Source organism: Momordica charantia, assembly GCF_013281855.1.
Source record: "Momordica charantia cultivar OHB3-1 chromosome 10 unlocalized genomic scaffold, Mcharantia_2.0 BLBB01000010.1, whole genome shotgun sequence".
Lineage (NCBI taxonomy): Eukaryota > Viridiplantae > Streptophyta > Magnoliopsida > Cucurbitales > Cucurbitaceae > Momordica > Momordica charantia.
In genome coordinates, this window is record NW_028275158.1 from 11172973 (window position 1) to 11192205 (window position 19233).

General features: G+C 37.8%; 1 pseudogene; it reads left to right on the forward strand.

The window, feature by feature from the left end:
* The first annotated feature begins 7447 nt into the window (after window positions 1-7447).
* LOC148208536 (uncharacterized) lies at window positions 7448-13271 on the forward strand (annotated as a pseudogene).
* The last annotated feature ends 5962 nt before the right edge of the window (window positions 13272-19233 follow it).

Sequence of the window (19233 nt, forward strand, 5' to 3'; positions counted from 1 at the left end):
AAAATTCAATTATGTCTCTCATATTTTATATAAGTCACTATTAATAAGTTAAATTACCAAATAAGTTTTTTGGTTGGGTTTCAAATATTGTTAGTACATGTATTAATATATTTAAAATAATTAAATATTTACGTTATTGTATCAATTTTTATATTATAATCTTTCATTTTTCTCAACAGTGATTCAACCGAAATTAGGATTATATATATATTTCTTGTCTGTATTTTCCAAATTTAAACGGTGCTCGAACGTGGCACATTTTGAGAAAAAAAAATTACAAATTATTGAGAGCAGTTAGGTAAATGTCAACTTTTATTTTATTTTTATTTTTCTTAATTAAGAAATGTGAGAGTAAGAGACGGAAATTACTTAATATAATAAGTATTAGGTGTCTAACAATTATGCTCATATATGATAAAAGTTCACTTTTTTTGAAAAAGAAAGTTTATAAGAAATAAAGGTTTAAGATGAGAAATTGGGATACTAACTTATGGAAATGAACTAATAAAAGAGTTCAATTATTTGGATCATTATATGGAGAGAACAAAATCTATTTTCAACCTTTAGATTTTTAAACAACACTTAAACTAATTTATGAAAGACAGAAACGTTCATTATTAAGATGAAGTTCCAAGTGAAATGAAACTCCATCTCACACACAATTCATCCAAAGTATTAGAATACACGTAACAACGTCTTTCAAAATCTGAGTATGGATATATTGCTTCTTTTAGATACAATTTTATATAAATAATACGTTTAACTAACCATTTATTTCATCACAATTCAAAAAACATATCCAGTTAATTGCTTTAAAAAACATTGTATTGGTATGCTTCAATATTATGTTGAATTGTCACTGGATTTAATAACTTAAATTGATGGATTATGACAAATTTAATCATTTAACAAAGTAGTGTTCTATCATTGAATAACCGCCACTAAATATTGTTAAAAATAAACTTAAATGAAAAAAAAAGGTTTTTTTTTTTCAATCCATAATTCAAAATTTACCTATAATAATTGAAGTGGGCAACTTATGCGACAAACAAGCACAACAAAACAATGCATTAAAAAGGAAAAAAAAAAAACAGAAAGAAAAAGGCACACGTGAAAAATGTGTGAAAGTGAAAACGTAGTTTAAGATTCTTTCTTATCTTGAAACGATTTTCCAAGTTTAGAGTACCTTGAAATCCAAAATAATTTAGTGGCCGATATTTATTAAAAGGACAAAATGGTCCAAACTGATCCGATTGAAATCTCACGACGGATGGCCACCACGTGGTTCTGTCAGGAACTTCACCTTCACGATGAAGCCACTATTAAATATTTGGTTCAATTATAATTCTCGAGTTAGAAAACACCTTTCTTTTTTTCTTTTCCTTAATACTTTTTTATCAAGATCATATTTACTCCAACGGAATGAAAATCAAGAAATGAAAATAAATTTTATGGCATAATTGTAGAAATGGAATTAAATGGTGGACTCACCTAAAATTTTGTAATCTCATTCTCATTCCTTACCATCTCTACCCCACATATTTACTAGTAACAGTGGCAAATATGTCAAAAACATTTACTAAAATTAGCAAAATAACAATCACATTTAGTTTTTTCAAATATAAAACTTTTTTTATAAAAAAAAAAACGGATGTCCAATTTTAAAATGACAACTTTACCAAAATGATATATATCTACAATATATATGCAATATATCTGATTACTGATATATGGATGTGATATACATCTAATATGCTACTGATATGCGTATCTGATATACTTGTAATATATATGTGATATATATTTGATATACTATTGATACGAGTGTCTGTACCATATGTATATAATATATATTTAATATACTATTGATATGAGTGTCTGATATAGTACTGATATGAGTATCTGATATACTACTAATACAATTGAAAATTTTTGCTATATTTGAAAATTTAAAAAATAGTTAACATCTTTTGAAATATATAAAAGATTTCCTACCATTCTAATTTCCCTATTTATTATAATTACTTATTTTTACACTTTATCTCTAAGACCCATCACTTTTTTGATTTATTGTTTTATATTTTTAGTATTCTTTTTCAATTATACTACTAATAAATTTCTTTTAATAAAAATGTCTACATTTTTTATTCAATTAATGTGATTTTATTATAAAATATTATAAATTTAATATTTAATATTTAATTTTTACTTTCTTATTATTAATTAATATGGATAGATCTTTTAAAATATAACTCATTATTATTAAATATTATAATAATAAAATTTAATAATGTTTTATGGTAAATTATGGTTGGACAGGTCCACGTGTCCCTCAGACGGGTTAGCTTCACTAGAGAATAAATGAACTCGCAACCAGAAAACTCGACGCCAGTGCAATGTCCCACCTAATGCACTCCAACGCTCAAGTTAGTAATCATAGTAGAGAATAGGAAAAATACACCTTAAGTATTAGTGACAAGTTTTTTACTTGGTGAGGGTGAGGGTTCTTCCTTATATAAGCTCGGACGACCGACTAGGAAGGACGACGATTGGGATGACAGGGACACACCGTGGGGTACAATGTCTGCCGAGGGTGTATGTCCCTGACAACTGGCAGGTGGTGCGACCGCTTGTAGGCTTTGAGCCTATCGCCTGCCACTGGCAGGCTTTGGAGCTCGACGTACTACTCGTACTAGGGAGACAGAGACGCGCATCCCCTGTCATCCCAGCGTACGGTATGTAACCGTCAGTGGTCCTGCGCCTCTTAAAGATGGACACGCGTCCTGCTCGATTTTACCCTCTACAATTAGACCTCTTTCGGGGTCGGGTTGCTCGGCCATGAGTGGGTTGGGCCCGAAAGTGTTGAAGCAGAGCATGGTGCGTGTGGCCTAAGGCGCGTGTGACATTGGATATTCTTTGGATCGGGAAGTGGGTTCACATTGTGCAGTAGTCATGATGATTCGACGTTAACCTATATGATCACATCTACGAGGGGACACATGGCCATCGACGTTTCGCGGGCAATTGTGTTCTCCCTACGGTAGGTGAAGCGACAGAGTTGGCGGTCACGATTCCCAGCGTCGTTGGGATTCGAAGTCACGCCTTAGAGGCCTTTAAATTCGCTCAGTAAGGGATAAAGCTGGAGCTTGGCTGGATTCTTTACCAGCCGAATCGATCACATCATGGAACAATTTAGCAGAGAAATTCTTGATGCAGTATTTCCCACCTTCCAAAAATGCTGAGCTGAGGAGTAAATTAATAATTTTCAACAAACTCCAGCATAATCTCTGAGTGAATCATGGGAGAGATTGAAGGGATTGCTTCAAAAGTGTCATCATCATGGAATACCGCACTACATACAAATAGAGACTTATTATAATGGGCTAAATGAGGCAACTCATCTAGTAATAGATGCCTCCGTGAATAGAGCTTTACTATCAAAGCCATATGCAGAAGCTTTTGACATCTTAGAGAGAATCTCTCGCAACAAACATCAATGGTCGAAGTCAATAGCTGCTTCGTCTACAAATTCAAAAGGGCCGGTAACAAATAACGTGGTAACAGATTTAAACTCCAAGATATAACGATTGGCTGATATAATTATGAAAAGTGCTACTGCAAGTGAGGCTGGTGTTGGGATTGGTGGAGTCAAAACGACGTCAAATCGAGCTAGGAAAGATTCGGGATCAAGTCGGGACGCGTCGAGGTAGAAGTGGGGATGAAAAACAGGGGAGCGAGCGCTACAAACCACACGGGTCGAGGAGGCAGCGCCGCGGCACTGTCCAGATGGAGGCGTGCACGAATTTTTTCGTCCATAGTGCCATGGCACCCGGGACAGTGCCATGTCGCTGTTTCGATGTTTATAAATACGCAGCCTCGGGTTTTAGGGTTTTACCAGCCGAACAAGGGGTTATTTGCAGCTGATTTTGAGCGGGTTTTGGTAACAAATCAGTGGTAGCGGCTCGGGCATTGGTAGAAGCTTTGGGGTTGATCAAGATCGATATATCGCGTAATTGTATCTTGATTCTGTGAGTTTTTCATTCGTGTTCCTAAGTATTAATTGTGTACAATACTTAGATGCTAGGGGGCTTTTGTTGAGACCTCCAAGGGATATTTTGAGGAGTGTTATTGTATCCAATCCTAAACAAAATTAGTGAATTACTCACATCTGAGTGGAAGACTGGACATAGCCCTTAGTGGTGAACCAGTATAATTTGCTGTGTCGTTTACTTGTGTTTACTACTTTTCTTCCTATTTGCATATTTGTGGTTGTGTTGGATATTTTCTGTAGAAGGGGAAATTATTTAGGTCAATCAATTTCCCAACAAGTGGTATCGGAGCTGTAGGGTTGCAGCATCATGGGAGACAAATATCACGCACACTATTACTATGAAGGGGTTTTGAAATTCACTAGAGAGAATTTCAGCTTTTGGAAGATGCAGGTAAAGGATTTTCTTACGTGCAAGAAGATACACAAGACTTTAGGGGAGAGACCAGCAGGGATGACTGATAAGGATTGGAATGAGATGGATGAGCAAGCTGTTGCGAACATGAGAATGTCGTTGTCGATGAATGTTTGTAGTCTGGTGGCGAAAGAGACTACAGCGAAAGATTTATTGAAGGCCTTGCAAGACAGGTATGAAAAACCTTCTGCCAATACAAATGGAGGAGGGAACCTCGATGAATTCCCACATTAATGAACTCACCGATATCTTGAACAAGTTAGAAGGGATGGGTGTCAAGATTGACGAGGAGGTGAAAGCTATGAGGCTGTTGACGTTTTTTCCTGACAGTTGGAAGACGATGAAGACCTCAGTGTCAAATTCACTAGGGGAAAATAGCTTGAAATTTACAGCCATTTGTGATGCCGCCATATCTGAAGAAGTCTGGAAAAAATTAGGGAAAATGTCTGCATCTACTTCAAGGGTAGAAAACGAGGTTGAATCAGCTTTGGTAGTTCAAAACAAAGGGAAGGGCAAGATGAATTACAATGGGAAGCAGCAACAGAGATATAGTAGGGGTAGTGGGAGTTCCAGTGGAGAAGTAGAGTGTTATTACTGCCACAAAAAGGGACACGTGAAACGTTTCTATAGAAAGTTCAAAGAAGATTTTGAAAAGAGGAACAATTCTACAAACGTTGTAACAGAAGAAGAACAGATTGAGGAGTTTCTAGCTTGTGTTCAGAGGAACATATTTGTAGACCAATGGGTTGTGGATACTGCAGCATCAACGCACGTTGCTTCAGACAGACGTTGGTTCTCATCTCTTACTGTAGGTGATTATGGCTCAGTGAAGATGAGGAATGAGAGTATCTCAAAGGTGAGAGGAATTGGAGATATTTGTTTGAAGACAGACGAAGGGGCCGAGTTGGTGCTACGAGGTGTCAGGTATATTCCTAGCTTCAGATTTAATTTGTTATCCGCAGGGAAGCTAGATGACGATGGCTACAATAGTGAGTTTAGTGGGGGTTGCTGGAAGCTCGAGAGGGAATTCAGGGTGGTGGCAACATGCCACAAGAGATCTTCTGTTTATGTGTCAGAGTTTGGGGTTGCCAAAGGTTAACTGAGACAGACAATGCATAAAGTAGCTGCAGATGGTTCAGGGTAAGACCTTAGAGGACCGACAACATTGATGGCTAGAATAGATCAGAAGAATCTGCCATCAGCTCAAGTTAAACAGTTGAGAAGTACAGAAAAGGGAAACGAGAATTTGATAGGCCATCGAGTTCATACCTCAGCTGTCAGACGTTCAAGCGAGCTGGTGAAGTCGCATAGGCGAATTAGTGCATTGGAGGGTACGAGTTCTGTTTCTAGTGTGGCAACAGACTTGGGTGGGAGCCCCAAGTCATTAGGGGAATCTTCCTTTAGAGTCGTTGAGTTCGATCGAGAAAGGAAGCGATGGGGATCACTTAGATAAAGTGGGAGTACGTGGCTATGTCTCTAAGTCTGGGGGACAAGACCACGTAGAGCTGCCTAGTCTCGAGGTAGAGTAAGACGATGCTTGGGTAGGGCCAAGCAGTATTGATCAGTTCATTGATAGAGGAGTCAGAACTGTGCCTTGATAGAGGGTGTCAAGAAGTTGATGGGACACTGTTGATGTAATGGGAGGTAGAGAATTGTTGCTTTGTCTCCAAGTGGGAGATTGTTGGGATTGGTGGAGTCAAAACGACGTTGGATCGGCTAGGGAAGAGTCGGGATTGAGTCGGGACGCGTCAAGGTCGAAGTGGGGATGAAAAACAGGGGAGCGAGCGTTGCAGGCCACAGGGGCCGAGGAGGCAGCCCCGCGGCGCTATCCAGATTGGGGCGTGCACGAATTTTTCCATCCGTATCAGTGCCATGGCGCTGTTTCGATGTTTATAAATACGCAGCCTCGAATTTTAGGGTTTTACCAGCCCAACAATGGGTTATTTACAGCTGAACAATGGGTTATTTGGCAGCAAATCAGTGGCAGCGGCTTAGGCATTGGTAGAAGCTTTGGGGTTGATCAAGATCGATATTATTGTGTAATTGTATCTTGATTCTATGAGTTTTTCATTCGTGTTCCTAAGTATTAATTGTGTAAAATACTTAGATGCTAGGGGGCTTTTGTTCAGATCTCTAGGGGATATTTTGGGAAGTGTTATTGTATCCAATCCTAAATAAAATTAGTGAATTACCCACATCTAAGTGGAAGACTGGACGTAGCCCTTAGTGGTGAACTAGTATAATTTGCTGTGTCGTTTACTTGTGTTTACTGCTTTTCTTCCTATTTGCATATTTGTGGTTGTGTTGGATATTTTCTGTGGAAGGGGAAATTATTTAGGTTAATCAATTTCCCAACAGTTGGAGCCTCCAAGGCCAAGGTGAATGCGGTGCAAAGTGCCCTCTGTCCATATTGTGAAGGTGAGCACTAGTTTGAAAATTGTCCAGGTAATCCTGCGTTAGTATTTTATTTGGGTAACCCGCAGCAGAATAAGAACCAAGCGTAAGAGAAATCATCCCAACTTTAGTTGGGGAAGGAACCAAGGAGGACATAATGTGGGAACAAGTAATGTTCAAGGATATCCGCAGAAGGCTCAATACCCACCAAGTTTTACATCACAAAATCAACAAACCAACCAAAAACCTCTAGAAACTCTGAGTTTGGAAGATATGATTAAGGCATATATGACAAAGAACGATGCTAATGTGCAAAGCCAAGCAGCATTGCTGTAGAGCCTATTATGTAATATAACAGTATTGAAATTAGTTTCTGTTTAGTTGTATTTCTGTTATGGGAAGTTTTAGTTTGTTGAGTTTATCTTCCTATTTACACTTGTAATGATCTTCTTGAGAATTAGTGAGAATACAATATTAATCTCTCATTCCTCGATTGTTATCATGGTATCTAGAGCCCTCTGACTCACGTCTCTCTCCACGCGTCATTTTTTTCTCTCTCTTTTGCTGGTCTTTTTCCACGATTTTCTCTCATGGCTTCATCAGCTTCTAGCAGTCTTTCTCAAGCCGGCGAACGCGATGTTCATTCTTTGATTTTTCTACTATCAAATATCTACAATCTAATCTCTATCAGGTTAGATTCGACGAATTATGTTCTATGGAAATTTCAGCTTACTTCGATCCTCAAGGCCCATAAGCTGTTCGGATTTGTTGATGGATCCACTGCTCAACCAAACCGTTTTTTGCCGCCGCCTCCAATTTCAGAGTCTTCATCTACATCTCTTTAATTCGCAACTTTACAGATCAATCCGCTATATGATGACTGGATTGCCAAAGATTAGGCACTTCTCACATTGATTAATGTCACTCTTTCCCCTACGGCACTTGCTTATGTAGTTGGAAGTGATACTTCCAAACAAGTTTGGGTAACCCTAGAACACCATTACTCCTCTCATAGTCGCTTGAATATTGTCAAGTTGAAATATGATTTACAAACTATCACAAAGAAGCTAGTGGAATCAATTGCTGATTATATCAAGAGGATTAAGAAAATCAAAGATAAATTGGCAAATCTTTCCACCATTGTTAACGAAGAGGATCTTCTCATTTACACGTTCAATGGCCTCTCTGTGGAGTATAATACTCTTCGTACGTCTCTACGCACTCGTTCTCAACCGATCACTTTTGAAGAACTTCATGTTCTTTTGACTGCTGAAGAATCTGCACTTGATCGACAAGTAAAACGTGATGAGATTTTTCCATTTCCTACTGCTATGGTTGCCTCTGCTCCATCCTCAAATCAGCAACATAGTCAGAACACCACTCATTTTCGTGGCAAGTCTTTTGGCCATAATCGTGGTCGCGGTTCCAATCAAGGTCGCATATATCATACTAGAAGTCAATTCTCTAGCAATCAAGGTCGCGGTCGTGGTTCTTACTCTTAGTCTTCCTCTTTATCGTATTCTGATGGACGAATTTTATGTCAAATATGTAATCGTCTTGGTCATACTGTATTGGACTGCTACAACCGCATGAACTATAACTTCCAGGGGAGACATCCTCCAATACAATTTGCTGCCATGGTTGCTACTCAAAACCAACAGTTTTTACATCTACATCTCCAAATCCCACTGCTTGGTTAACCGACTCTGGCTGCAATGCACATATCACTTCTGATTTGGGTCAATTATCTCTTGCTTCTAAATATAATGGTGATGATCAGGTCTCTGTTGGCAGTGGACAGTCTCTCCCCGTATCTCATTTAGGTTGTGGAGTCTTCCGAACACCCTCTTCTTCCTTTTCTTTATCCAATTTATTTCGTGTTCCTTCTATTTCTTTTAAATTGCTTTCTGTCCACCAATTATGTACTAATAACAATTGCACTATTACTTTTTATTCATCTCATTTCATTATTCAGGACAAACATTTGCGAAGAATTTTATTCCAAGGACCTAGCATAAACGGTCTCTATCCAATTTCTTCTTTGCCTAATCATTCTTTTGCAAATCATGCTGCCTTTGCTACAACAACTACATCTGTTGCTCATGTTGGTACAAAACCTTTATATTTCTTATGGCATAATCGTCTAGGCCATCCCAATGTTCATGTCCTTAACGCTGTTCTTCATATGTTGAATTTACCTTTTCAAAGTTCTTTGCATTGTGTTTGTGAGCATTGTCTTAGTGGTAAAATGAAAAAATTACCCTTTCCCAATTCTGTTTCTACTTATTTGTATCCTTTAGAACTTGTACACAGTGATGTATGGGGTCTTGTCCCTCAAATTTCTTCTAATGGATTCAAATATTATGTTTCATTTATTGATGATATGAGCAAATATACTTGGTTTTTTCCTATTACTTCTAAATCTGATGTTTGATTTGTCTTTCAAAGGTTCAAACCACTTGCTGAAAATCTTCTGTCTTCTAAAATAAAAATTCTTAGAATTGATGGCGGTGGTGAATTTATCAATTATAATCTTCGTTCTTTTCTTTCTTCATGTGGCATTTTCATCAAAAATCTCGTGCCTACACTCCTGAACAAAATGGTGTGGCTGAATGCAAACATCGTCATATTGTTGAAATGACCCTCACTTTAATGTCTAAATCTTCTCTTCCTCTTTATTTATCGGATTATGCTTTTGCTGCTTCTGTTTTTCTCATTAACCGTCTTCCCTCACCACTTCTTAATAATAAATCCCCCTTTGAGTGCTTATTTAAACGACCTCCCGATTATTTTCATTTGCGAACGTTTAGTTGTTCTTGTTACCCTCTTTTAAAACCTTATAATGCTCATAAACTTCAACCCAAAACTACAAAGTGTGTTTTTCTTGATTATCCATTGGACTATAAACGTTATTTGTGCTATGACATGAGTAAAGGAAAGCTGTTTATATCTAGACATATTGTTTTTGATGAATCCTCTTTTCCCTTTAATCACTCTTCTTCTACTCCTCTCTCCTCTCCTTCTCTTAATTCTCCCTCTTCTTACTCTAATTCTTTACTGCCTTTTCTTTTATCATTTGTGCCTTCCACTGCTACTGCATCAGAAACTTTATCATCTGTTAGTAGTAGAAATAGTTTTCTTAATCAGTGTGATAATGCCATTGTTGCTAGCTCACCCGATCTGTTGGTATCTAACCCTGTTGTTAGTGAGGATGATCAACTTACTGTTGGTACTGTGATATTCTGACATTGGTTCTCAAAATCAGTCTAATGTTCCTTTTATTACTTGCCCTGATGGTGATGATATTCCAGCTCCTGCCCCTATTATCCATGATATTTTAGTTCCTGTTCTTAATCATCACCCTATGCAGACCAGAAGTAAATCTGGGATCTTCAAGAAGAAGATTTTTGTTGCTTCTACTTCAAATGTCTGTCAATCAGGGATGAATGACTATGAACCTTCTTCGTTTACTCAAGCCTCTCGGTTTCCTGTTTGGAAAAAGGCTATGACCAATGAATATGATGTCTTGATTCATCAAAACACCTGGGTACTTACCCCTTTACGTCCTGGCAAATGTGCTATAAGATGTAAATGGGTTTATCGGATTAAGTGAAATTCTGATGGCAGTGTCTCTCGTCACAAGGCTCGTATTGTTGCTAAAGGGTATCATTAAGAAGAAATCATTAATTATAAGGAGACATTCAGTCCGGTTGTCACGAAGCCCACTGTTTGGATTATTTTATCTTTGGCAGCTCAATTCAATTGGTCTTTGAGGTAGCTTGATGTAAAGAATGCCTTCTTACATGGTGTTCTTCAAGAGGAGGTTTATATGCAACAACCCAGGGTTTTGTCGACTCTCAACATCCTTCCCATGTGTGCAGATTACTCAAGTCTCTATATGGACTTAAACAAGCCCTTCGGGCTTGGTTTGAATGTTTTACTACATATTTTTTGGAGCTTGATTTTGTTGCTTCTTCGGCAAATACTTCACTGTTTATTCGTGCTTGGAATGGTTCTATTACCTATCATTTATTGTATGTTGATGACATCATCTTGACAGGCAGTCATTCCATCTATATTGATGATTTGGTTTCTAAATTAAAGCTTAAATTTGAAATGACTGATCTGATAGCATTGAAGTATTTTTTATGCCTTGAAATTTCTCCTTTTGCTGCTGGTATCTTTGTTAATCAAACCAAATATGCTTCTGATTTGCTTAAAAGGTTTGGTATGTTGACCGCCAAATCCTGCTCGACCCCTCTGTCTCTACCGCATTTTTCTATTAACAGTGCTTCTTGTTCAGTTGACGATACCTGCAACTACCGGTTTATCATTGGAGCTCTCCATTACCTTACTTTCACAAGGCTGGATATCTCGTTTGCTGTTAGCAAACTTTCTCAGTTCATGAATTCACCATCTGCTGATCATCTTATAGCTGCAAAGTGTGTTCTTCGTTACTTGGTAGGATCTCTTTCTCGTGGTATTGTGTTTCACAAGAGTTCTTCTTGCTTCCTTACGTCTCACGGCCTTTTCGGACTTTGATTTGGCAGGAGATCCTCTGGACAGAAGGTCAACCACTGGTTTGGTTGTCTTCTTGGGGTCTAATCCAGTTTCTTGGGGTGCGAAAAAGCAACCTACTGTTTCTATAAGCTCCATCGAAGCTGAATATCGAGCTTTGGTGTCGACAGCTGCAGAAATATTTTGGCTATGTCAACTTCTTCGTGATATTCATGTTGTGGGTTCTGAACCACCTATTTTATGGTGTGATTTTCAGCTATTCAATTGGCTCGGAATCCAGTTTTTCATGGCCGAACAAACCATGTTGAAATTGATTACCATTATATTCGGGAACATGTTGTTAGCAAGGATATTACTCTTTGTTTTGTTCTTACTCATGACCAGCTTGCTGATATATTCCCCAAGTCAGTTCCCATTGATCGTTTTCATCTTCTTTGGTCCAAACTCATGCCTGATTAGGCCTTCATTTGAGGGGTATTATTATGTAATATAACAGTATTGAAATTAGTTTATGTTTAGTTGTATTTCTGTTATGGGAAGTTTTAGTTTGTTGAACTTATCTTCCTATTTATACTTGTAATGATCTTCTTGAGAAATAATGAGAATACAATATAAATTTCTCATTCCTTGATTGTTATCAGAGCCAGGCAGCATCCTTGCATCATATGGAAGTTCAGATGGGCCAATTGGCAACATAATTGAAAAACGAGACAAAAGAAGCGTTGCCGAGCGATACAGAGAAACCAACACAAGATGAAAAGGAGCAATGCAAGGCTTTAAAGTTGAGAAGCGGCAGGGCACTACCACCAGCGTAACTGCAAGAAGGAGTTAGCAAATAAGGGGCAATTAGACAAGAAATTCCCGAGGAAACAGAGAAAACCATGCAGCCAGACGAATTAGTGAGTGTTGAGGTAAGCCAAAGCGAAGAGCAGTTGGGAAACAAAAAAAAGCAGTGGAACATAGACGCTAGAATCAAAGGAACAATAGTCTGGGAAGAAAAGCACGGAAGCGGCATCTAAATCAGACAAAGCTAAAGCATCTTCGTTTAAGTCAGCTGATAAGCAGAAACATCCAGAACAACTCCCTGCTCCAGAGAGCACCACAAACATGTCCCTATAATACCATATCTGAAAAGACTGCAGAAGAAGAATTAGGAAGGGTAATTTAAACGCTTGAAGTGCTTAAGCAGATACACATTAACATCTCACTGGTGGATGCATTATAACAAATGCCTACCTATGTAAAATTTTTTAAGGATGTCCTCACTAAGAAGCGCAGGTTAAAAGAATTTGAAACTGTTTGTGTAATGAAGAAGTGTAGTACAATTATGACCAGCAAAATTCTAGAAAAATGAAAGATTTAGGAAGCTTTACAATTTCGATATCCATTGGAGGTCATAAGATTGGCCAAGCGCTGTGCGACCTCGGAGCAAGTATTAATTTAATGCAACTGTCAGTGTATAAGAGGTTGGGCATGGGAGAAGTGAGGCCAACTACAGTCACCTTTTAAGTAGTAGATCGGTCTATTGCTAACCCTGAAGGAAAAATAGAGGATGTGCTGGTACAAGTAGATAAGTTTATATTTCTAGTTGACTTTATTGTTCTTGATTTTGATGTAGATGAGGAAGTACCAATAATCCTAGGGAGGCCATTCTTAGCTAAGGGGCATGCTTTAGTGGATGTGCATAAAGGTGAAGTAATGATGAGAGTGCAGGACCAAGAAATCAAATTTTCAGTATATGACTCTATGAAATACCCTTCAGATGCTGAGGAGTGCGCGGTCTTGCGGGTGTTAGATGAAGCTGTAATGGCATCGCTCAGTGCAGAGACCATGCTGAAGCATAAGAATAGTGAACTGGATAATATGCTAGAGCAAGCAGATGAAATTTGCCAATAAATACTCTATGTGGACTACGAAGAAGATTTAGCAAGATCATGGTCCAAAGTTCACGAGAGCCTGGAATTAAAGGACATCGAACGTAAGCAGTTAAAACCATCAAATCGAGGAGCCGCTCGAATTGGAGTTGAAAGCCCTCCCACAACATTTAAAGTATGCTTACCTCAGTGCATCAACATGTTGTCTATTATTATTGCCGCAAATCTAACTGCGGAAAAGGAGAGGAATTGCTGGCAGTATTGAGGGAACACCGGCAAGCCAAGGTTGGACAATCGTAGTTATTAAAGGGATAAGTCCCAGTTATTGCATGCACAAGATTGTCTTAAACGAGAATTGCAAGAACTTAGTGGAACCACAACGGAGGCTCAACCCTACGATGAAGGAAGTTGTAAAGAAAGAGATTATAAAGTGGCTGGATGCTGGGATTATATACCCAATCTCAGACAGTGAATGAGTGAGTCTAGTGCAATGAATTTCGAAAGGGGGGGGGATGACAGTGGTTGGGAATGTAAAAAATGAGCTAATTTCTACTCGGACAGTGACGAGTTGGAGAATATGTATGGACTATAGGAAGCTCAATAAATCCATAAGGAAGGCCCACTTCCCATTACCCTTCATCGATCAAATGTTGGACAGGTTAGCTGGGCAGGAGTATTACTGTTTCCTGTATTGATACAGTGGATACAACCAGATCACTATTGCGCCTCAAGACCAACACAAGACAACATTTACATGTCCATATGGAACTTTTGTCTTTCAAAGGATGCCCTTTGGTCTGTGCAACGCTCCAGCCACATTCTAGCACTGTATGATAACTGATCCTCCACCTCCGCTCATCCCAACAGCAACGCCAAAGCCCCCTAAACGTCTCTCCTCTCAAGTCCGACCTCCCGTACAAGAACTGCCAAATGGCCAATCAAATCCACCTCTGACGACCTGTGCTCTAAAAAGGCTAAGTCATCGGCTGTTGCAAAGCCTTCGAAACTCGTGACCGCTCCATCTTCCTCTACTTTCAAAGGGTCCAACAAGGGTAAATCGGTAAAGACCGCTTCCTCACCTGAGAGGAAGCAGCAGCCTTTTGTCTCTTTTGTGCAGGTCAGCGCTCAGTAGCTTCCGTCGGGGTGCAAAAGAACCAAGCTCGTTGCCCCTCAGGAAGCCACCTTCAAGAGGTTCCACACCCAAGCAGCAGTTGAGGCACATGAGCGATTGCACAAGCGGGACTTGTCTTCGACAAAGGTTTCCAGTAGAGCCCGTGCCTCCTTTCATCCAGCAGGTTATCAATAGTAACAAGTGGGCCGACTTCTTTGCGCCACCAAGGCCATTACTCCCATGGCTAGTGAAAGAATTTTATGCTAACCTCTGCCCTGATAGCATCGGCAAAACGATGGTGCATGAGGTAGAAGTCGATTGGAGTTTAGAAGAGATCAAGAAAGCCTTCCATCTTCGTTCAAATCTTGAGGCAAAATTCAAAAAAATGCTGGAGCAGCCTACCGAGGCTCAGCTTGCTCATGTGCTCTCCATTGTGGCCCACCCTACAGCATCCTGGAGTATTGCCCCGCAAGGAGCCAATTCCCTTCCCTCCAACTTCCCGCAATAAATCAAATCTTTTTATATATTTATTTTTATTTTAAGAATAAATCAAATTCTTAAAACAAAATCTATTCTTTTTAATTTAATTAATACTTTATCTTAAATCCAATTAAGATAAACTTTAGTTTTTCTTTATTTTAAACAAAATAACTAAAGCGCCAAAATAAAACTAATTAAAGTAAAGTAGGATATAAAATAAATAAAATTAAGTAAGACCAAATACGGTGTCTACAGTTTTCATCTAAAAAAAATTAGTGGATATATTGGTATTCACCACACAGATAACATAGTTATATCAGTATATATTAGGGGTGTAAATATGTCGGATTGGGTCAATTTTGGCGGGAAACCGACCCGACCCGAAAATGTTCGGTTTTCGTTCGGGTAGAGTCGGGTTTCGGGATTGTTTTTAATCCAATCAAGGGTTTTACTCTTTAACACCTCTTCAACCTTAGAAGCAGAAGAATAACCCGAAAAACTAGAAAACTGGTAAATAAAAAATGTTCTTAGAAGCAAACAGGAGAGAAAGAAAGATGAAAGCAAAATTTTTTATGTATTCTCAGAATCCACCCTCAAAATCTTCAAAATGAATACCCACCTTCTAACCTTCAAATCAAAATCTACCTCTATAAAAAACCACCTTCTTCGAAATACATCAAAACACACCTTCAAAATACATCAAACCCAACTTCAAAATCAGACCTACCTTCAAAATACATCAAAACTCACCTTCAACATAAACAATAGGGACATCCATCAAAAGCCACCTTCAAAATCAAAAGAAGATATGAAATAGAATCAAAACAAGAGATGAAAGAAAAGGGAGGTGGGGTCTCCCTCGTGCTGCCATGGATCTCTTTAGAAGCTGTCCTGAATCTTTGTCATTGTCGCCGCCAATCACTATCGCTATCGTCTTCGATCTTTCTCGTCGTCACCTTGAGGAGGGGAGAGGCTTTAGGGAGAGGGGGAGTGGGGAAGGGAAGGGAAGGGGGAGGGAAGGAATGACTTCAGGGAATGGGAAAGAGAGAGGAGAGGCGTCAGAGAGAGAGGGAGTGAGGAAGGGACAAATGCGTGCAAAGAATGAGGGAGGAAGAATTAGGGTAAGAAATAAAAATCTCTCGATTCGGTTCAGGTCCTTTCTCCCCTAGTATAATCCTGGTTATATCAGAAGTATATTAGTGGTAAATTAGATGTATAAGTATATATCACATATATATCAATGTTATATTAGTGGTAAATCATATAATCCTATAAGAAGCTATATTAGTAGATATCATAGTAATATTAGTGGTATATCATTTGTATATCAATGCTAAATTAGAGGCATATCAAGTATATATCATAGATATATAAATACGTTATGTCAGCGTGGTAAATAATATAATCATATCATAACTTATATCAGTCGAAATTGTAGTTAAATCATACGTATATCAGTGGTAAACCAATGGTAAACCATATTAGAAATTATAGTTATATTATAAATAAATAAATTGTACATTAGTATTATATCAGTGGTATGCCAAAAGATATATCAAGTATATATCACACATATAGCAGTGGTAAATAAAAATCATATATTCATATAAGAAGTTATATTAGCACATATCATAGTTATATACATTGTATATCAGTAGTAAATCAGAGGTATATCATGTATATATCAGTGCTATATCAGTGGTATATTAGTGATACGAGGTTAAATTTGACCTTTTATTATTTGGACCTCCATTTTTTTCAAAAATTCTGCTATATTTGCAAAACTAAGATGTAGATGCTAAATTTGTTATCTCCATAAATTTTTTTTTGTCATATTTGCAACCGCCTTTTTTTTATAAATTTATTGAGATCCATATCTAAGATTATTCTTTCCATTTTTCAATATCTCATTGGTTCCTCTCTTAAATATTTTGGCTCTGCATCTATCTCTTGAAAATTTACAACTTATAAAAAATTATAGTTTTCAGGGATGGCGACGGAGCAGAGCCAGGGCCGAGGGCAATCCCCATCCCACCCCCGTTGAGGATTTTACCCCCCACCCCCACCCTTGTCACCACAATTTTGAGGTGGGCCAGGTTTCCTGCACGGTCCCTGTCCCCGACCCTGAATTAATTTTTTTTTGAGGTAGTTGTGCCTTTGATGGGTTGCTTTATTTGAAGAAGAAGTTGAAGAAGACTTGAAGAACAACTTAAAGAATATTTGAAGAAGAAAGGGTTGAGTGAGAGTAGGTTTTGTGTCTGGGTGGTTGGTTGTGTTGTGTCGCGGGGTTGTGAAGTATAGAGAAGAAAAAGTTAAAACAATTTTGGACTTGGACGTTTTTTAGAATTAATAAAATATCTTTAAATATCAATATATTATTAATATTATTATACATAAAAATAATTCATAATTATTTAAATATATTAAAATATTAAATGGGACGGAGACAGGGTAGGGATACCCTTCCCCATCTCGCCCCATTCCCGCTCGGGATCCCCGAATAAAATTCCTGGTTTGACAGGGGATTCGCCACCCTGATCAGGTCGGGTACCCGCAATGGTTGACTTCCCTTAGGCTCTTTTGCCTGTTAGCTTTTTGGACTTCAATCACACCAAATGTTTTGATAATAACAAACTGTATTTACTAACGCTTTTAGTGTTTCAAAGTATCTACTGCATAGAGTTCGGAAAGGCGAATTCAACGCATTTTGAATAACAGAAATCAGAGTTCAAACGAATAATTTATAGCAAAAACAAGTTGGGGAAGAGAAAACACATGTGGCAAGTGACGGGCACCTAATAGTCAAATTATACCACCGTGGCAATGATGTGGCAGTAAGTGGCATCAACAATTTTGGTGACGTGGTGGATGACGTGGATAGATCATGTGACGATGCGTGGTGCTTTCAATCTCAACAAATCAAATTCCCACAATTCTCCCAATTCCACAATCTTCTCTCAATTTCACATAATTTCTCAATCTCTACAAATTTCTCTAAATCTCCATAATTATCTTTATCTCTACTTTTAATCTTCATTGTCCATCATTTATTGCCCTAAAAATCCAACGGCCGAATTTCATCTTCCAAACTCTATTTAAAGCCACCAAATTTCATCATTCTCTACACCAATTATCAAAGCAAACATTCTTCTCTCTTCAAATCATTTTGCTCTCAAATTTTCATTCTATCCACACAAAAAGTTGCCATTAGAGTTTATTTTATTTGTATTGCTCATTTCACATTTTGGGTTTTGTATTAAGGTGTGGGTGCACCTTGGGATTGTAGAGTGGTTTGATCCTGCACGAGTAAAAAGGATCGTAGCGGTTTGGTCCTGAACCAGTGAAAAGGATCATAGTGGTTTGATCTTGAACAAGTGAAAAAAACCATGTTGGTTGGATCCTGAACCAATAAAAAGGATCGTGGGTTTATCTTTAGCCTAGACAAAAAGAGGGTTGATTGGTTTGGTTCTCACCCACAAGAGAGATGTTGCAGTAAAATATCCAAAAAGAAGTCTTGGGGAGTCGAGTAGCGATTTCAGAACCACTATAAAAATTCTCAGTGTCATCTCTCTACTATTTAGTTTAAGCATTTAAATTTCATTTGATTTTTTGTTATTATTAATTTGATTTTTTTAAATCTACAAGTTCGTAAGCAACCCTATTCACCCATCTAGTGTTGCCATATCGATTCTACATTGTCATCCCTAATAGTTCTGCTCCATGTTAATGCCACTTTACCTTTCATATATTTTGACCCATTATTATTTTGTTTCCGAACTTATTTACAACTTCTAACACATTAGAAACTCCAGATGAATTCTGTTGGTATGAGCGTAACATCATCGAGAAAAATTGAAGATGTTATTGTGAGGCGGTCCACAAATTATCATCCTCCCATTTGGAAGGATGAATTTATTCAATCATTAAATAATGAACTTAGGGTATGTATACACAGTTGCTTTCTGCTTAAGCCAAACATAACTATTTCGATATATATATATTATTTATTTTCCATATATTCTCACTTCAAGTCATGTCTAGGGAGAAACATATAAAAGATCGCTCAATCAACTGGTAGGACAGATTACAATATTGCTTAGAGAAACAATAGATTGTTGCGAGCAACTTGAGCTAATTGATACTTTACAAAGACTTGGAATATCTTATCACTAGAATTTATTATTCACACCATATATACATTGGTCTGGATCAAATATTGATCAGCATTGAATAACTTTTATAAATTTTATTTTTTCAATTGCAGAGGTTTTCAATGCCTCTAAATATGAGATGATAAATTATAAAACATGCTTTCGCAAAGATACAAATAGAATGTTATGTTTTATATGAAGCTTCATTCTTATCTATCAAAGGTGAAGATGTTTTAGATGAT